General features: G+C 40.6%; 1 long non-coding RNA gene across 1 annotated transcript; it reads left to right on the top strand.

The window, feature by feature from the left end:
* The first annotated feature begins 6,747 nt into the window (after window positions 1-6,747).
* Window positions 6,748-11,136, top strand: LOC141085855 (uncharacterized). The gene is made up of 3 exons (XR_012231427.1): window positions 6,748-7,444; window positions 7,633-7,695; window positions 9,832-11,136. It is a non-coding gene; the product is annotated as an uncharacterized lncRNA (long non-coding RNA).
* The last annotated feature ends 4,321 nt before the right edge of the window (window positions 11,137-15,457 follow it).

The following is a 15,457-nucleotide window of genomic DNA, read 5'->3' as shown; positions in this document are numbered from 1 at the left end:
CGCGATTCCGCAAATTAATGAGCATGCTGCGGTTTTTACCGCGAAGCGATTCCGCCACGGTAAAAACCGCAGCATTAGCACAGCATTGTGGAATCCCATAGGAATGCATGGGATGCTTATTTTTCGCGTTTTCGCGGCAAAATCGCGCGGTTAAAACCGCCGCGGAAACGCGAAAAAAACGCCACGTGTGAACTCAGCCTAAAAGTCGATATTTAAGCGTTACTAGGGTCAGAAACAGAAGAGCCACCTTCACAGAATGCAGCCTTCGTGCTGCTGAAGGTGGCTCTTTAACCCCTTTCTGCCATATGACGTACTATCCCATCCATGTGCCCTGGGACTTAATTCCCAAGGACGGGATAGTACGTCATAGCGATCAGCGGTGCTCACGGGGGAGCGCCGCTGATTGCGGCTGGGTGTCAGCTGATTATCACAGCTGACACCCGGCACTATGTGTCAGGGGCAGTCACGGACCGCCCCCGACACATTAACCCCTGGCACACTGCGATCAAACATGATTGCAGTGTACCGGGGGCATAGGAGAGAAGCACGCAGGGAGGGGGCTCCCTCCGTGCTTCCCTGCAACCCCTGAGCGACGCTATGTGCTGCGTCGCCCCGTGATCCAATATGGCAGCGGGGGCCTGCAGGGAGGCAGCTTCCTGAGGAAGCCTTGTGCAGCGCCTGTCAGATCGCTAATCTGATTAACAGCTGTCTAAACTGTCAGATCAGAGATCTGACATCTTATAGTGATGTCCCCCCGGGACAATGTAATAAAGTAAAAAAAAAAAAAAAAAAAAAAAAAGTAAAAATAATTTATAAACAAAACAAAAAAAAAAAAAAAAAAAAATCGCTAAAAAAATTAAAAAATATTCCCCAATAAATTCATTTTTTTGGAAATAAAAAAAAACCAAAACAATAAAAGTACACATATTTAGTATCTCTGCGTCTGTAACGACCCGCCCTATAAAACTGTCCCACTAGTTAACCCCTTAAGTTAACCCCTTAAAAAACAAGCAAAAAACAATTCTTTATCATCATACCGCCGAACAAAAAGTGCAATAACGATCAAAAAGACGGATATAAATAACCATGGTACCACTGAAAACGTCATCTTGTCCCGCAAATACAAGCCACCACACAGCATCATCAGTGAAAAAATAAAAAAGTTATAGCTCGCAGAATAAACCGATGCAAAAATAATTATTTTTTCTATAAAATTGTTTTCATTGCATAAAAATGCCAAAACATAAAAAAGACATAAATGAGGTATCGCTGTAATCATACTGACCCGAAGAATAAAACTGCCTTATCAATTTTACCGCCCGCGGAACGGTGTAAACGCCCCCCCAAAAGAAATTGACGAAAAGCTGTTTTTTGTTCATTCTGCGTCCCAAAAATCGGAATAGAAAGCGATCAAAAAATGTGACGTGCCCGAAAATGGTACCAATAAAAACGTCTACTCGTCCCGCAAAAAATAAGATCTCACATGACTCGGTGGGTCAAAATATGTAAAAATTATAGCTCTCAAAATGTGTTGATGCAAAAACTATTTTTACAATAAAAAGCGTCCTTTAGCGTGCGACAGCCGCCAAACATAAAAACCGCCATAAATAGTAAATCAATCCCCCTTTATCACCTCCTTAGTTAGGGAAAAATAATAAAATAATAAAAGTATTTATTTCCATTTTCCCATTAGGACTAGGGTTAGGGCTAGGGTTAGGGCTGAGATTAGGGTTAGGGGTGTGTTGGGGGGTTTCCACTGTTTTGGTACATCAGGGGCTTTCCAAACGCGACATGGCATCCGATCTCAATTCCAGCCCAAAAAGTCAAATGGCACTGCTTCCCTTTCGAGCTCTGCCATGCGTCCAAATGGTCGTTTACACCCACATATGGGGTATCAGCATATTCAGGACAAATTGCACAATAACTTTTGGGGTCCTGTTACCTTTGGAAAAATAAAAATTGGGGGTGAAAAGATCATTTTTGTGGAAAAAATATGATTTTTTAATTGTACGGCTCTACGTTATAAACTTCTGTGAAGCCCTTGTGGGTTCAAAGTTCTCACCACATATCTAGATAAGTTCCTTGGGGGGTCTAGTTTCCAAAATGTGTCACTTGTGGGGGGTTTCCACAGTTTAGGCACATCAGGGGCTCTCCAAACGTGACATGGCATCCAATCTGAATTCCAGCCAATTTTGCATTGAGAAAGTCAAACGGCGCTCCTTCCCTTCTGAGCTATGCCATGCGCTGAAACAGTGGTTCCCTCCCACATATCAGGTGTCAGCGTACTCAAGACAAATTGCACAATAACTTTCCAACTGTTACCCTTGGTAAAATAAAAAAAAAATTGGACCTGAAGTAATTTTTTTGTGAAAAAAAGTTAAATGTTCATTTTTTTTTTAAACATTCAAAAAACTCCTGTGAAGCACCTGAATGCTTAAAAAACTTATTGAATGTGGTTTTGAGCACCTTGAGGGGTGCAGTTTTTAGAATGGTGTCACTTTTGGGTATTTTCGATCATATAGACTCCTCAAAGTGACTTCAAATGTGTTGTGGTCCGTAAAAATAAAATGGTGTTGCAAAAATGAGAAATCGCTGGTCAGCGTTTAACTCTTATAACTTCCTAACAAAGAAAAGTTTTGATTCCCAAATTGTGCTCATGTAAAGTAAACATGTGGGAAATGTTACTTATTAAGTTTTTTGTGTGCCGTATCTCTGTGATTTAAGGGCATAAAAATTCAAAGTTGGAAAATTGCAAAATTTTCAACATTTTCGCCAAATTTCCATTTTTTTCACAAATAAACGCAAGTTATATCAATGAAATTTTATGACTACCATGAAGTACAATATGTCACGAGAAAACAATCTCAGAATCACCGGGATCCAGGGAAGCGTTTCAGAGTTATTACCGCATAAAGGGACAGTGGTCAGAATTGTAAAAATTTGCCCGGTAATGAGCGTGCAAACCACTCTTGGGGGTAAAGGGGTTAACCTAAAAACGCCCTGGGGGGTGACAGGTTCCCTTTAACCCCTTAGTCCTTCACACCCCCCAGCCTGTTTTCCCCTTCATTACCAGGCCAGTTTTTACAATTCTGACCAATGTCACTTTATGAGGTAAAAACTCTACAACTTCAACAGATCCCACTGATTCCAGAGATTCTTGTTTTGTGACACGCTGTTGGTGGTAAATTTTGGTCGATATGATTTGTGTTTACTTATGAAAATATTCAAAATGTGTCAAAAAATTGAAAATTTAGCAATTTTCAAACTTTTAATTTTTATGTCCTTAAACCAGAGAGTTATACCACACAAAATAGTTATTAAATAACATTTCCCACATGTCTACTTCACATCAGCATCATTTATTAACCCCTTCATGACGGAGCCCTTTTTCGTTTTTGCGTTTGTTTTTCGCTCTCCTTCTTCCCTGAACCATAAGCCATAATAATATCGTCATGCTAAGGCTTGTTTTTTGCGGGACGAGTTCTACTTTTGAACGACACCATTGGTTTTACTATATCATATATTCAAAAACGGGGAAAAAATTCCAAGTGTGGTAAAAGTGCAATTCCACAACTGTTTTTTGGATTTTTTTTTACCATTTTCAATGCTAGATCTGACCTGTGATTATGATTCTCCAGGTCATTACAAGTTCATAAACACTAAACATGTATAGGTTCTTTTTTATTTAACCTTGGAAAAAAAAATCCAAAGTTGGTTAAAAAAAATTGCACCATTTTCCAATACCCGTAGCATTTTTCGTGATCTCGGGTTGGGTGAGGGCTTATTTTTTGCGTGCCGAGCTGATATTTTTAATGATACCATTTTGGTGCAGATACAATCTTTTGATCGCTCTTTACTGCATTTTAATACAATGTTGCAGCCACCAAAAAAGGAAATTCTGGCGTTTTGACTTTTTTTCTCGTTAGCGATCGGGTTAATTCTTGTTTTATATTGTGCAATTCTGAACACAGCGATACCAAATATGTGTATATTTGATTTTTTTTATTGTTTTACTTTGAATGGGGAGAAAGTGGGGTGATTTGAAGTTTTATTTTTTTATATTTTTAAAAACATTTTTTTTTTCTTTTGGCATGCTTCAATAGTCTCCATGGGATCATCGCCTGTATGGCTCTGCTACATACAGGCGATGATCAGACATGCGCTGTACTAGTACCGGCGCATGTCGTGAAGGGGGTTAAACATAATTTTTTATGGTTAGGAAGTTAGAAGTGTTAAAAGTTTATCTGTAATTTCTCATTTTTCCAAAAAATGTACAAAACCAATTTTTATGGACCACGTCATATTAGAAGTGACTTTGAGGGGCCTATGTGACAGAAAATACCCAAAAGTGACACAATTTAAAAAACTGCACCTCTTAAGATGCCCAAACCACATTTAAGAAGTATATTTACCATTTAGGGGCTTCACCAGAATTAAAGCAATGAGGAAGGAAAAAATGAAAATTTTTCTTTGTCCCACAAAAATATTGCTTTAGCCCCAAATTTTGCATTTTCAAAAGGGTAGCACGAAAATGGACCATACAATTTGTTGTGCATTCTCTCCTGAGTAAATCTATACCCTATATGCGGCGTAAAAGTACTGTTTGGGCTTCACATTTGAAGAACCCCTGACATGCCAAAACAGCAGAAAACCCTCACAAATGACCTCATTTTGGAAACTACACTTCATGAAAAATATTCAGGATTGAGAGTCCTCAGTAGTTGATACCTTTTAATGGCTAACTGAAAAGATGGTAACACATTGCAAGCTTTCGAGACTACTCAGGTCTCTTCATCAGGCTAGACTAATACAAAATCTGAATGTCCAATGTTTATATTTATGTTTCTCCCTCTCCCATATTGATAGTTCTGCTTCACATCACTTGTCTTATCTATTGCATTTTTTCTAGGCTGTATTGTGCATAAATATGTGACTTCAGATTTTGTATTAGTCTAGCCTGATGAAGAGACCTGAGTAGTCTCGAAAGCTTGCAATGTGTTACCATCTTTTCAGTTAGCCATTAAAAGGTATCAACTACTGAGGACTCTCAATCCTGAATATTTTTCTATCTACTGGCTAACACGGTACAAAGATATACATCTTTCCTGTATCATACACTTCATGAGGAATTCACTTAGGGATGTAATAAGCATTTTTATCCCTCAGGAGATTCACAGAATTGTATGGCATTGAGCTGAGTCTCCTGAAAATTACGATTTTTTTCCACTAAAATGTTGCTTTGTCCAAAAGTTTTAAATTTTGAAAAGGAAAAATAGGAGAAAACGGAGCACAAAATATGTTACGTGATTTTTCCTGAGTATGCCAGTACCCCATATGTGGTCAAAATTTACTTTTGAGGCACAGTCCAAAGCTCATAAGGGCAGAAGCACCATATTGTAGTTCACATTTTGCTGGAATGGTTTGAGGGTGCATTGTCACATTAGCAGAGCTCCTGAGGTGCCAGCAGAAACCCCCAATAAGTGACCTCATTTTGCAAACTACATCTTAATGAATTCATCTAAGGGTGCAGTGATCATATTGATTAGTGATGATCGAGCACTAAAATGCTCCAATGCTCGGTACTCGAATCGAGCAGGTCAGACGCTTGGACGGGCTCAACTTGAGTAACTAGTATAATGGAAGTCAATGGGAAATTCGAGCATTTTTCCAGAAGACCATAACAGGAGGGCTGTCGGGGCAGGAAAATCACTGAAATTAATAGAAAAAATGCTCAAATGGAATGGAAACAGCATGGGAAAGACTCATGGATGCATCTCTGATTCCCAGGCCACTGCTGGGAACAATGTTGTCAAAGTATTACTCCACTTTTACGGACTGACAATAAAACATACAAAACTGAAGATAAAATGGATTTAACAGGAAAAAAAATGCCTTACCGCATGCGTAGTATAATGCAGTCACTCTGGTATCCATGGTTACGACTACTATAGCGTTCCTGTCCGCGCTTGTGCAGCTAGTAAGCAGTTTATCATTATCAATGGCCGGGTTCTCGGGAGCGCAGGTAGCGCATGCGCAGTATCTCCCAGCCTGGCCACCTCATTCCTGCACTACAGCACCCCCTGATGAAGGAGTTCTCTTCTCCGAAACGCGCGTCGGGGCGCGTTCCCAGGCATCCATCTTTGGCTCATGAGGTATTAATTCTCTAACATTCTTTTCGGTCCCCATTGTACAATGCGATTTTTGCTCTTTGCACGATGAATCTCTATTACGCACTGGAACTTACTGTTCTTTGATCTATGCATATTTGTATCGTTATTGCATTTCTTTATAGCACCATACATTATATTATATATAACTTTTTTGGGGACCCTATTTAGTATACATTTTTTGTATTTTTTATTATTGAGCCTGCATTATAGGGCTATTTATACAACTTCATATTATAGCCTACCATGCTATTATGCTATGTATAAACTTTGGTGATGCCTTTTTTTAATGTGTACACCCATTTTTTAATAAAGGGTATTTTATCTATTTTGAGTGTTGCCATATCTATTACAAGTATATGATACCTTGTCAGTTTCAACTTCCACCTCACTCAGTGTGCATAGTGGTTTCTTACCGGATGGTCTGCCATCCATTGTTTCAGAGGGGCTATCTGTACAATTAGTTTATATTATTACATTGGATTTATTATTAAACTAATATTGAACATCATCCCCACTGTTTTAATATTTTATATCTTCTGTGTTCTGCATAGGTTATGGCACACTCTGTTATGGATTTCAAGACCAGGGAGCTATCCTGGCAGGGCCAAGTGAATAATGTATTTGGCAACATTAGCGCAACAACTGTATCTAATACGGATGGTTTGACATTCAACTCTCTATCTATGTCAATTAAAAAGCTGCTTTTTAAACGAACTAGAATTTGGTGGACAAAAGCATTTTTGCAAAATTATATACAGAAATTATTGATACCGAGAGGTTTAAGGGTACGGGTGACCCCGACCTTTATAGTAACAGATGATGAGTTTGTGGAATCTTGGGAAAAGATATGCAATGAAACTTCGTGGAAGCTAATGGAGCTTTTGGTTGGGCTTAATACCAAATTGATCACAAACGTGGACAAGGAATTAGATGAATTATTTATCAAAGCAAAATCTACCTTGCCTCCTGAGCAGTTCAACACACTTAATGATTCCCTTGATAAAGACCTAGAGACTCTGGTGAAAGATATACAACGGAAACATACTAATAAATTGATTAGGGATCAAACTGATTTGTCTTCGGGCAAAATCTATCATTGGAAAAGACATATGAGTGATAATTCGAATAGAGAACGCTCTGTTTCTGTTGCTTCAAATTCGTCAGTTGGTGATGTCTCTGTTGCCTCTATGGTTACCCCTAAGAGGAAAAGAAATCTGCGTTTTCCTCCTAATAAGAGAAACTATTCCCCGGATGTGAATTCTAGTCGCTTGAAGGTAATTAATTTAAGTACTCATACGTTCTCATCCCTGGAGATTGATATTCTATGTAGAGGGCTTATGTTTTGCCCTACAGCAAACTTTGACTGCTTTACTGCAGTGAAGGATTTGCATTTGTTTGCCAGGAGATTGCTATTCAAGCGTATATTTCATAATCAGGATAATTCTAAAAATTTTTTCGACAGAGGCGGAACAGAAGGCAATAGTTGATCTCGAACAATTGGCAAGAGAACACAACATTAATGAAGGTGAGGTTCCAGGTGTTATTAAAAAACCATCTATCAAATTCCCTCCATTGTCCTCATGTCCAAATATAGATACTTTTGTCAGGACTGTGAGCAGTGAATTTCAAAAAATCCCTCAATATAGTTATGAAGATAATTTGAATAAAGAGGAGAGAACCTGTCTGAGGAGACTATCGGGTATCCAGGATATAGTGTTTAAGTCGGCGGATAAGGGTGGGAATGTGGTGATATGGCCCAAGGATATGTACGAGACTGAGGCATTCCGTCAGCTAAACAATGTGGAATGCTATAAGAGGCTGACGTTTAATCCTCTTTTGAAATTCCAGGCTGAATTGAAAACATTATTGAATGATGCCAAGGAAGATGACATCATTTCTAATGACCTCTTTTCGGCCTTACAAGTTCATGAACCCACTATTCCCACCCTATATCTGCTACCTAAAATACACAAAAATAAAGAGATACCACCAGGCAGGCCCATCATATCAGGGAGGGGTAACTTTTTAGAAAATGTGAACAAGTATATTGATCATATTTTACAACCATTTGTCACTTCCCTCCCGTCATATACTAGGGATACTAATGACTTCCTCAAGAAGGTCGACGGTTTGCACATTGATGAAGATTCCTCTTTTGTCACTTGTGATGTGGAATCTTTATACACCAACATCAGACACACCAATGGGATAGCGGCTGTTTCTTATTTTTTACAACATTCTTCTTTTTCACGATCCTTCATTATATTTTTTATTAATTTATTAGATTTTGCGTTGACACACAATTTTTTTATTTTTAAAGATTCCTTTTTTCTACAGACCCAGGGAACAGCCATGGGGGCTTCTTTTGCCCCATCGTATGCCAACCTGTTACTGGGTCTGTGGGAGAGGGACCTATTTTTTTCTGGCAAAGTTGAACAAATGGAGCGTGTCCTTTTCTGGACACGCTACATTGATGATATTTTCTTTATTTGGCAGGATCCCATCGGTGTGTTACCCGAGTTTATTGGTGTATTAAATTCCAACAACATCAATGTGCATCTTACATATCATAGTGATTTGGAAACCATTGAATTTCTTGATGTTTCAGTGAGGAGGGATTCTGATAACTATCTTCAGACAGATTTATTTAGAAAACACACCTCCGTTAATGCACTTCTCCACGCTTCCTCATCTCATCCTCGCACTCTCATTAACTCAATCCCTATAGGACAATTCTTACGTTTAAGACGTATCTGTTCTACAGACACTGATTTTTTGAAACAGGCTGATCTCCTAAAGGCCAGGTTTCTTGAACGCGATTATAGCAGGCGATCACTGAAGAGAGCCTTCAACAGGGCTAAACACACGTCACGTCACAATGCACTTTATACGGATACGAGTAGATCTGAATCCAAGGAAGTGGTCAGGTTTATTACCACCTTCAATGGTCAAAATGATCAGATTAGATTTTATCTAAAGAAATTTTGGCCTATTTTAAAAAATGACCCAATACTCTCTAAGTACATTGGTGACCATCCAAATATTGCCTTTCGTAGATCATCTAATTTTGGTGACCGGTTGGTGAAAAGCCATTACATTTCTAAACCGGTCAACAATTTTTTGATTCAATATGCACAAACCGTAGGATGCAAACCCTGCGGCTCCTGTGTTGCCTGTTGCAATATTGTCAGAGCTCATACTTTCACTTGCTCTGATGGATTGCGTGTCTTTGACATTAAAAAATCCATCACTTGTTCATCAACAGCTGTAATCTATTATGCCACGTGCCCATGTTCCCTCATCTATGTTGGCCTTACCACCCGCCAGCTCAAGGTGAGGGTTCGTGAGCACGTTCTGGGCATAAGGGCAGCTAAAGAGATTGATGATGTTGCTTCCCTTAAAACCCTGCCAAAACACTTCAAAATGTATCACAATTGTGATTCCACTTTATTGAAAGTGTCTGGCATTGACATGATCTGTAAAGGGATTAGGGGGGGCAATATCAGCAAACGTCTTGCTCAGTTAGAAACCCAGTGGATTTGGACACTGAATACTGTGTCTCCACTGGGTTTGAATGAGAGTTTATCCTTCATTCCGTTTTTATAATACATAATAAAAATTTCTCTTGTACACTTTTAATATTTCTTTGCATTTATTTTAGCCATTGTGGTCGGCCCTCCATGTTATGGATTGTTTACATCTGACTAAGAAGAAATGGTGACAAGACCGGTTTGCAGATGCAGACACACATTACAATATAGAATATGGATGGAGTTCAGCATTTATATATATGCTTTGCTGTTGTATACTCTTCTTCCCCCCTTTTTTCACTTGCACCGTGTAGCCTGTCACCTTATATTATTATTAATATATTTTTATATATACATTTTTTTATATAAAACACACATGCGGTTATTTGTTGTATTGTGCACAAATATATATTGTCACAATTTTTTATCACTTTGTATTATGTCTCTTATTTTTATTAGTATTATTTCATTTTCATGCACAAATTGTATATACAGCATGTATTATATATTGTATATGTGTTTCCTGTATTCGTGTCCTTATAAGCTTTATATACACTATGCTATTATGCTGGGTTTTGCAGTTTCAGTGCAGTAATTACTGCATCTGTGTGTTTCTTAATATTCTCTGGCGGGCACTGGTGCGCATGCGCCACCTCGGCGCCGGTGGTTCGCATGGTGACGGCATCTCTTCATGCCCTGACACGCCGGACTCACCCGGCGGTGTTTGGTCATGTGACGCCGCACGCCATGTGACTTCCGGGTCTCGGTGGCGGCGCATGCGCCATTATGTGACCTGCCTGATTGAATCCATTATATATGAATGTGCTGGCCAGTAATGTACCTACCCCCTGACGAAGGAGTTCTCTTCTCCGAAACGCGCGTCGGGGCGTGTTCCCAGGCATCCATCTTTGGCTCATGAGGTATTAATTCTCTAACATTCTTTTCGGTCCCCATTGTACAATGCGATTTTTGCTCTTTGCACGATGAATCTCTATTACGCACTGGAACTTACTGTTCTTTGATCTATGCATATTTGTATCGTTATTGCATTTCTTTATAGCACCATACATTATATTATATATAACTTTTTTGGGGACCCTATTTAGTATACATTTTTTGTATTTTTTATTATTGAGCCTGCATTATAGGGCTATTTATACAACTTCATATTATAGCCTACCATGCTATTATGCTATGTATAAACTTTGGTGATGCCTTTTTTTAATGTGTACACCCATTTTTTAATAAAGGGTATTTTATCTATTTTGCGTGTTGCCATATCTATTACAAGTATATGATACCTTGTCAGTTTCAACTTCCACCTCACTCAGTGTGCATAGTGGTTTCTTACCGGATGGTCTGCCATCCATTGTTTCAGAGGGGCTGTCTGTACAATTAGTTTATATTATTACATTGGATTTATTATTAAACTAATATTGAACATCATCCCCACTGTTTTAATATACTACAGCACTGCTATAGCATATGCGTAAGCAGTTTATCATTATTAATGGCCGGGTACTTGGGAGCGCGCATAGTTAGAGCCTCGCGCAGTAACTCCCTGCCTGGCCACCTCACTCCAGCATTATAGACACTCTGGCTGCATAGCTGTCTTGTCTGGAAGTTTTCTCTCCGCCCGTCATCGCAGGGTCAGCTGTATCGGCATCTAGCCGATACAGCTGACCACATTGATGAGAGAAGGAGCGAGCGCTCGTTCTCCCATTTCCCCCTCTCTCTGACAGCGGGCGCCATGACGTCACTGGCCGGCGCCCACTGTCAGGAGATGAGCGGGAGCAGCGCAGGAGCCGGGAGCAAGAGAGGTGAGTATTCGATTTATTTAAAGAAGAAGTATTGGCATATCTAAAGAAGAATATAATGCTGTCTGCAGAGCCTGCAGGGCTTGAATCAGATTATGTAAAGCTGAAAATGAATTGAGGCTTGCAAGAGACGTCAAAAGCAACAATAAAGGATTTTGGAGATATGTCAAAAGTAAAAAAAAAGTCAAAGATGCTATAAGATTTTTACAAGATGAAAATGATGAAATGGTAAGACAGGATGTTGAGAAGGCTGAACTTTTAAATTCCTATTTTGCATCGGTTTTCTCTCAGAAAGGAAATGTAACATCAATTATTCTTCTACTGTCCTATTAAGGGAATAGAAGAATCCAGGATATCTATAAACAGAAAGCTAGAGAGGAAGCACTTAGCTAACCTAAATGAATTCAAGTCTCCAGGTCCAGATGAATTACACCCCAGAGAACTGAAGGAGATAGCAGAAGAAATTTTTGAACCCCTCTCCATAATCTTTGAAAATTCGTGGAGAACAGGAGAAGTCCCAGAAGACTGGAGAAGAGCAAATGCTGTTCCTATCTTTAAAAAGGGGAAGAAGGTGGACCAAGGCAATTATAGGACGGTGAGTCTGACTTCTATACCAGGAAAGATCTTTGAACAAATTATTATTTAACAACATGTATGTCAGTACCTGGATAAGAATGAAGTGACTAAACAGAGTCAGCATGGATTTGTGACTAATAAGTCATGTCAGACTAACTTAATTTCCTTCAATGACAGAATCACTGATTGGGTGGATCAGGCAAATGCTGTTGATATAGCATATCTTGACTTCAGCAAAGCATTTGACAAAGTATCTCACACAATCCTTATTGAAAAAATGACTAAGTATGGAATGGACAAGGCAACTGTTAGGTGGATTCATAACTGGCTTAGTGATCGGACCCAAAGAGTGGTCGTAAATGGCTGAACATCCAGTTGGAAGAATGTCTCAAGTGGGGTAACACAGGGCTCTGTTCTGGGCCCTGTATTGTTCAACATCTTTATCAACGATTTAGATGAAGGAATTGAGGGTAAACTGATTAAATTTGCTGATGACACAAAGCTAGGAGGGATAGCTAATACTTGAGAAGAGTGACGAGAATGGGAGGAATAGGGCTAAGCAACAGCACATGTGAAAAAGACTTGGGTATACAAATAGATCACAGACTGAATATGAGTCAACAGTGTGATGCAGCAGCAAAAAAGGCAAATGCAATTCTAGGATGTATTAACAGAAGCATACAGTCTAGATCACGTGAAGTCATTATTGCCCTCTACCCCTCTTTGGTCAGACCTCATCTGGAATACTGTGTCCTGTTTTGGGCGCCACATTTTATAAAAGACATCAACAAACTGGAGCAAGTTCAGAAAAGAGCGACCAGAATGGTGACCGGTCTGCAAACCCTGTCTTATGAGGAAAGGTTGCATGATTTAGGATTGTTTAGCTTGCAAAAGAGAAGACTGAGAGGAGACTTATTAGCTGTCTACAAATATCTCAAGGGCTGTCACATTGTAGAAGGATCATCTTTATTCTCATTTGCACAAGGAAAGACTAGAAGACTAGAAGCAATGGGATGAAACTGAATGGGAGGAGACACAGATTAGATATTAGAAAAACTTTTTGACAGTTAGAGTGATCAATGAGTGGAATAGGCTGCCAAGAGAAGTGGTAAGTTCTCCTTCAATGGAAGTCTTCAAACAGAGGCTGGACAGACATCTGTCTGGGATGATTTAGCGAATCCTGCTTTGAGCAGGGGGTTGGACAAGATGGCCCAGGAGGTCCCTTCCAACTCTACGATTCTATGATTCTAATTGCCCAATCCACTTAAAATGACACAGGGGGAGTCTAGGACCCTTTGAGATCCCCCCCTCCAGTCTGCCATTCCCCAATTCCACCAACTTCGAGGACCTCGACCACTAACATAAATTTTCTGACCCCCTTAGACATTTATGTCCCTCCAAATTCTCAGACTTGTTTCAATACCCTCTTGTATGGTCAGGCACGACATGTCGGTGCCGACAGCATTCAAATGAACACCGTCAGATCTCCAAAATTCTCCAACTCCCGATTCCAAATTCAAATGGCGTACCACCACTGCACCATTCCTCGCCATAAAATGCGACACTGCTCTATTTACCTTAATCCTCACTCTATTCACCCCTTCAACTGAGCGGGCCCCCCGCCAGACCCTCCTAGGGATGATGTCCGACCAAACAACCAAAAGCTTCGGAAACATCACCCACAGCCTCAGCAAATCGAACTTGATGTCCTTGATCAATTCCCTGCAAGGCCTTTTGCCCAAATCATTCCCACCAAGATGTAAAACAACAACATCTGGCGCCCTGTCCAAACGCTCAAAACGATGAAACTCGGGCAAAAATTTACTCCAGACCATCCTGCAAAATCGCCGTCTCCCGAGGGATACCCAACTGACGTCCCTCCGGACGAACCGCGGCCCATATCACAGCCCAGAAAACGAATGTCCCATTATCCAAATAAGCCGTTGACCATCGCCTGAAACAAAATTGACAAAACATTCTGTAAACCACAGGAATAACCAGAGACCACATCCTTAAACTAAATTCGGGCGGATATACGACCTAAACCTTGCCGATTCCCACCGCCCAATCCTCTTCACCATCTCCTCCCCTAAACCCCTCCTGGCCACCTCCGTGGCCGCACCGATCCTAAAGGAGTGACCACTGTAATCCTTCGATATTCCAAACAACGTTTAAATACTGCAACAAATTGAAAACATGATAAAAATGAACCGTCCTTATGTACTAAAAATGGGTTATCCAACTGGCCACCCCGCCTCATAAAGTCACTGACACAAACTACTGGACACAAAGGTGAACCAATAACCCCAAACAACACCAACTTACAACCCCTTCCCTCCACATCTGTTTTAGAAGACAGAATAAACACCACGACTCTATCACTATAAACATCCAAATATTCCCTCAACAAGCTCCTTTTTTTAAATTTGGAAGGGCTAACCAACTTCCCTAAACGAAAAGCTCCAAAAAAGGCCAATGCAAAAGCTGCTCTAAATAAATCCACCTCCCACTGCGACGAACACACTACTGGCAGCTGACTACCCAAAACTAATAATACCTCATACGAAAGTGGCAGTCTCTTATCTTCCACTCTCCACCCCTTCCTCCATCCTTTCAGCGCCTGAACCACCAGAAAGGACTTAGTCACATCTCTAAGACCTCTGACCTTGAAACCAAAAGCAAGACCCGCTGTTAGGGACGGCGGAACGCACTAAATAATAAATAATAGAAAGTGCGTTCGCCACCTGGGGTCCACTGTACAGAAGGCGTTACACTGCTGCTAGGTAATGGTGGACACTCAATATGGCGGTATATCGCACGTGGGTTGAAAGTCACCCGGTGTGGGCTGAGCGTACTCTGTTGATTCACAGAGGCGCCAAAGCAATAAACATAAATACCGAGCCTGTTGGACTCACAGGTCTCAGCGGAATGCACGCATAGTATATGGTCACAGGACTAGGGCCCAAAACACAGGGTCAGTGTCCGTCTAGACCTACCGTGCGTGCGGCGTCGCTACCAAGGACACCGACTAGTGATGCTGACTGCAGCGCGGCGACTGACACAGCTGCTATACGGCAATGCCCAGGAGGGGGCGCACTGTTGAACGCTAGTTCTGTGGAGATATGCACTGTGGCCTGAAGCGTGCCACTGACTGGCGCTGACTCTATGACTAAGTCCCTATCCACACACGTAATATCAGAGGGAGGGGAATCATAATGAGTCATTCGCAGGTTCATGCATCCGTCATCATTCACACAGGTAGCAACTAGAGTCTATACTAGTGCATGGCCGAGCGGCCATGCAAACCTTTTATAGCCAGGAGCTTCCGGAAGCTTCCAGATCCCTGAGATGGACCAATCAGATC

Source organism: Dendrobates tinctorius, unplaced genomic scaffold, assembly GCF_039654945.1.
Source record: "Dendrobates tinctorius isolate UK_male_01 unplaced genomic scaffold, ASM3965494v1 ptg000007l, whole genome shotgun sequence".
Classification (NCBI taxonomy): Eukaryota; Metazoa; Chordata; class Amphibia; order Anura; family Dendrobatidae; genus Dendrobates; species Dendrobates tinctorius.
Note: the sequence above shows the minus strand (reverse complement) of the source record. Positions and strands in the feature narration are given on the sequence as shown.